Source organism: Triturus cristatus, chromosome 6 (assembly GCF_964204655.1).
Source record: "Triturus cristatus chromosome 6, aTriCri1.1, whole genome shotgun sequence".
NCBI lineage: Eukaryota > Metazoa > Chordata > Amphibia > Caudata > Salamandridae > Triturus > Triturus cristatus.
The window spans coordinates 1,144,278,155-1,144,284,309 of NC_140589.1; positions in this window are offsets into that span (position 1 = coordinate 1,144,278,155).

Genomic DNA, 6,155 nt, shown 5'->3' on the forward strand with positions numbered 1-6,155 from the left:
ATTGGTGGTGACAAATATGGATCAATAGGAAAACAGGCAATTCTCCTACATCATTTAGGAACTGAAGGAGGGAGAGTGTTTGAACTCATGGAGGGATTATTGGGTGTTAGGAATTTTTCAAGTTGCAAATGTATATTGTATGTCATTATTATAGCTTGATAAACGGTTTACTCCTAACATAAATGTTGTTTTTGAAAGGCACAAGTTTTTTTCCTGCAATCAAAAGGTTTAGGAAGACATTTTGAGATATGTATCAGCATTGTGGGGGTTGGCTACCACCTGTCAATTCCAGGATCTCGCATATAGCTTGATTAGAGATCAAATTGAATGCTGTACAAATAATAAATGAGGTAAGGAAAGATTGTTAGCAAAGGATTCAAACTTGGAGAACACAATCCAGATTGCAAGGAGCATGAAGGATGCTTCAATGTGGTTAAAGGGAACGGATACAGGGAATAAGAAAGTAAGGGAAGTTATGGCGGAAGGTGTGGTTGAAGTGAAAGAAAAGAAATACAGATTAAAGCACAAGGCGCTAGTAGTGGAAGTAGTAGTGGAGCTAACTGTGGGACACATAATGGAATTGGAAGTGTGGCAAACAAGAGTTCAGGGAATGAGCGGATTATTATTATGTGTTATAGGTGTGGAAGTCTTGGACATATTAGCTCAAGCCCTAGGTATGGAGCCAAAAATGTTACTTGTAAAGGTTGTGGTAGATGAGGTAATCTAGCTAAAGTGAGTAGGATAAAGGGTAAACTGCAAGGTGTTAGGATGATATATGATGTGTGTGAATATATAAAAAAAAGTGGTGTTGTCAATAGATCAGGTTGTTGAACCTGCAGGAAGAGAATTATGGTGGATGTGCAGAAAAGGAAGGAAAAGTAAGAATGGGAAGTACTTGCTAACTGGAGAGACCACACTATGATGGGACTTTAGACGGGGTGAGGGTCGGGTTTTGAAAAGGGAATATAGCTGAGTTACAAGTATCTGACATGAAAGCAGTAAGATATGTGAAAAGAGTATAGAGATCATGGGGATGAGTTTGATAAACATTGCATTCAAGAACAGTAATGTGAGAGGAAAGCTATATCTAACTAAGGAAGGTTCAGATCTTCTGGGGTGGGGACACAAGAAGGATATAAATATTGTTTTGGATCTAAATGCTGACTAGTCCGTTATGACCATAGAATCAGTTAATGTGAAGGAGTAAAAAGAAAGTGACCATGAATATGCTGTGCTTGAATTCTTTCATGTCTTTTTAGAGAAATTGAGGTTCCTAAAAGGTTTTACCCATAGAATAATTTTGAAATAAAAAGCTGTACCTGTAGTGAATAAAGTCAGATCAGTGATGAGAAAGCCATTGAAAACAGAATTGGATAAGTTGCTCGCAGAAAAGATCCTAGAACCTATTGAATCATCACAATATTATCTCCAGTGGTAGTCGCTCCGAAAGATGGTGGGAAAATTTACCAATGCATAGATTTGCGTGTGTTTAACAAGAACATATGGATGGACAGACAGCCATTAACAAATATCTCTGAGATGTTAGGTATGATGGGTGGAGGAAAGTGGTTTAGTGTGATTGACATGCCATCAGCGTGCCAAGGGGATACATTTATTTGAAGAATCGAGGCCATTGACTTCATTCGTCATGCCTCTCGGGGGTATTCAGATATCGAAGGATGCCATTTGGCCTCGTGTCTGCATCAGCTGCTTTTTGAAGGTGATACAGAGTATTTACCAGGATATGTATAAAGTCTTGTGTTTCCAGGATGACATCTTGGTGGGAGGTGGCTCAGAAAAGGAGCATGATGAGGAGCTGAGAAACATTTTATGAAGGATTGAATGATGAGATCTGATCACGAAGAAGGAAAATGTCAGTTAAAGAAAAACAGGGTGGATTATTTAGGCCATGAAATTTCAGTAATGGGAATTAAGCCTAAGACGAACATCATCGAAAGCTGTATCTAATGTGCCAAGGACCCAGATTAAGGAACAGTTAAAGTCTTTTGTGGGACTGGCAGAGTACTGTTCTAAGTTTATATGCAATTTTACTGAAAACGTGGATCTCATGCAGATGTTGTTGAAGAACAAGTGTGTATTTGAGTGGGGTAAGGAATGTGAAACTGCATTTGTTGAGATCAAACAATCCATTGTTGAGTCACCATTGCTAGGTCATTTTAATGTGAACAACAAAACTATAGTTACCATGGATGCCAGTAACCTTGGATTAGGAGGTGTGTTATCGCAGAGGGTGAATGGACACGAAAGGGTGGTTGGATTTGGATCCAGGAGATTGCAGGGAGCTGAACTGTCCTATTCTACTATCGGGAAGGAGGTACTGGCATGTTGTTGAGGAATAAATCATTTTAAGTACTATTTATGTGGATTAGCCTTTACTGTCCATGCAGATCACAAACAGTTGCTGCACATATTTAACTGTGGGAAGGGATTAGAGGGTGGTGTAACAACTAAGAATAATTCGATGATTACTGTCTTTGACGGACTTAAATTTTGTGGTAGACTATGTTCAGGATAATAAAAATGTTGTGGCTGACTGCTTGTCTCGAATGCCACTGGATGACAGCTTATATGTTGGAAAAGCGAAAGAACAGGATTTTGTTGATATTTGTGACGTGGGTCAGTTCACATTGACTGAAAAGGACTGGCAACAAGCTGTGGCTGAGGATGAAGCTTATGGAGAATTGACGAGCTTCATAAGTGAAGGATGGAATAAGGAAGCTGAAGAAAGTGAAAGAATGAAACCTTATAGTGTGGTCAAGGATGAGCTGAGTATTTGTGGTCCCAAGGTATTGAGATATAGTCATGTTGTTCCTCCGGGTAATTTGAGGGGGAGATTGATTGATTTGGGATATGAAGGCATTTGGGCAGAAGTTTAACAAAAAAGGAGGCTTAGACAGTTTTTCTGGTGGCCAGAAATGAATAAAGAGGTAGAGGAGAAAGTGAGACATTGTAGTACGTGCAGCAATAGTGATAAGAGCAAGATACGTAGGGAACCATCTTTGAGTTGTGGGGAATCGCCCATTAAACCATGGGAACATTTGGCAATGTATTTTATTGGTCTGGTAGAAAAGCCTGGTAGACGAGATAGACTTTTGGCTGTCATTGTTGACTATCATAGCAAGTCGTTTATTGTAAAAAGTATGGAACATATAAGCACAGAATGTGTTGTGAAGTTTCTAAAAGAGGTCTTCATGGAAGCAGAAATCCCTTGAGTGATAACCACGGATAGTGGATTGCAATTTACTTAATTTGTGATGACGAATTTCTTGAGGCGATTGGGTACCAGACAAGAGAGAGTGGCATTGTTTAGGACACAAGCAAATGGCTTAGTAGAAAGAGTGAACGTAGCATTATGGAAAACCTGCGGTTATCGATAACTAATGGATTGCCTTGGAAGGATGAGTTGAACAAAATGGTGTGGGCTCATAGGGTTACTCTACATTCAATGACAGGAGTATCACAATTTATTGCTCTCAAAGGAAGATATCCTGCTACCAAAGAGTCACATATGTGGTTGCAGGATAAGAGACAAGTGTGTGTTGATTGAAGAGCCATGAAAATAAAAGTGGGAGAGAAGCAGAGGATGAGCAAACAAGGGTATTATTACAGGAAAAGTGAGAAGCAGATGTACTGTGCTGTGGAGATTGGGTGTTAACAAGAAGAGCAGGAATTGTAAAGAAGAGAGAAAACAAGTATTCTCAACCCTAGAAAGTGATTGGAGTGAAGAAAATGTAGTTATGTTGGAGGATACAAAGGAGTAGAGTTTTGGAAGCCTGAACAAAGTAGTTGGGCCTAATGCATAAAAGAGTGAGAAGAGTGATTCCACTGCTTTGCGGAAGGCTCATTTAGATATGTTGCTTTTTGTTCACTAATATATCCTTAAACCTTCTGTCACTGTCATGTGGATAATGTGTGTATGTATGTTTATTTTTATATTTTGTAAGGGAAAGATGGGTAGGAAGGTTGCCTACCTAACTATGATGTAATATGGAATGGAGATATAGTGAAGGTTTTAGAAGCTGACATTAAGAGGAGCTGTGATCTTGATAGAAGTTGCAGGGCTTGTAATGAATAAAAGAAGATTGTAATTACACTGGACTTTGTGTAAATTACTACAATTACTCTATACTGATGCAAGGGACCCCAAACCAGGGGCAACCAATAAAGTGGTGTCCCCCAGATGTATAGAGAGTCTCTTCTCACCTTGAGCCATGAAATCCCCTTGGCAGGACATTTGAGTCAGACCAAGACACGGATTAGGCTCATCAACCTTTCTATTGTCCCAACATGTCTGTCAAAGTAAAGGATTTATGAAGCTCCTAAGTCACCTGCCAAGACAGGGGGCAAGCCAAAGGCTCCGTTGAAACTACTGCCAGAGGTGAGAATCCCTTTGAGCAGGTTGGGGTAGACATGTTGGTCCCCTACACCCATCAACTGCCTCAGCAAAAATATATATTTTGGTGGTAGTGGACCAAGCCACCAGATAGCCAAAGGCAATAACTCTCAAAAAATCACTGCTCGCACAGTGGCCAGAGCCCTACTTGGACTCTTCACCAGTGTGGGTTTTCCAAAGGAGGTGCTCTCAGACAGGGTGACTAACTTTATATCGGCCTATCTGAAGGTGATGTTTGATGAATGTGGTGTTCACCTAAAAGTCCACTACCCCACATCATCCCCACATAAATAGTCTCGTGGAAAAGTTCAATAAGACCCTGACGGGCATGACCATGGCCTTGTCTGACAAGCTCAGGAGGAGAGGGGATGTTCTCTTCCCATGACTGCTATTTGTTTACAGGGAGGTGCCACAGAAGGGGGCTAGTTTTGGCCCCTTTTAGTCACTGTTTGGGCATTATCTTTGGTGAGAGAAACTTGGGAGAAGCCTCTCAAGGAACCCAAACAGAATATGCTGGATTATGTACTAGGCATGCGGCCTCGCATGGCAGACTACATGAGTAGAGCAAGCAGCAACCTGGAGAACAGCCAAGAGATCATGAAGCTCTGATATGACGAGAAGGCTATTATATCTGAGTACCATCCAGGACAGTTTGTGTGGATTTTGGCGTCAGTGGCTCCCTGGGCCCTCCAGGACAAATGGACTGGACTGTGCCAATTTTAAAGAAAAAGGGTAAGGTTACCTACTTTGTGGACCTTGGCAGCCCCAGGAATCCCCACAGGGTCCTTCATGTCAACAGACTGAAACCCCACCAAGACAGTGTCGGGACTTGTTCCCAGTGCGGTAGCGAATGCCAGTATCCTCAGGAGCGAAGACAGTGCCCCGACTCTCTCCAAGGGTATAGCTACCCCTCTGTAAGGGAAAAATACCGGAATAGTGACTAATACCCCATAGGAGTGAGGAGACAATCACAGGACCACCGATTGTTAAATCACCAGTAGTGCCAGTGAATCAGGAGTGGGAGTAGAAGGATGCATGATCCCTTGAACTGTAGCACATAAAATAATAAACAGGAGAAAACAGACAGGGACAATATTACTTACAGGTGATTAAACAAGGATGCAGGATAGAGCAAGAGTAAGCTTTAGGGTTGTGTACCCCCTCATGCTCACACATGCACCCCACATGAGCTTTGTTGCACAATAAGGTCTCCTCAAGTAAATGAGCAAAAGTAAACTTCCAAGGAAAATAAATAGTAGGTCCCGCTGCAGTCTGCGAAATGAGTTAATCTTGAACCAAAGGCATACGTCTGCCTAATATGAAAAGGACTGCAGCAGCAGGGTTAATAACCAGCTTGCAATACTAGGACTGTTCAATAAGGGTGGCTAAATAAAGTTTTGTTAAGGTCACAAAAACAATTTTCAAATGCCATGATCTGGCGTGTCCTGTGACTACGACAAGAGGCTCAGAACATAATCCAATGCTAGCGAACACTGTGCTAACATTTAATAAAAGGTTTCAGTGTCCAAAGGCGGAACGATTTCCAATGCCTGCTCGCCTTAAAACAAAAAGCCAATTCATTTAAAGAAATGGAGTTTGTTGCTTAGAACTTGTTTTTTTGCGGCAGGGAATGCGACTCACGCCGTGGAATGAAAACACTCGTAAGCAACGGGAAGAAAAATGCTTACAATTCCACATGGAGAAGGAGGCAGGTGTGCTCGCGTACAGCACGTCTAGAACA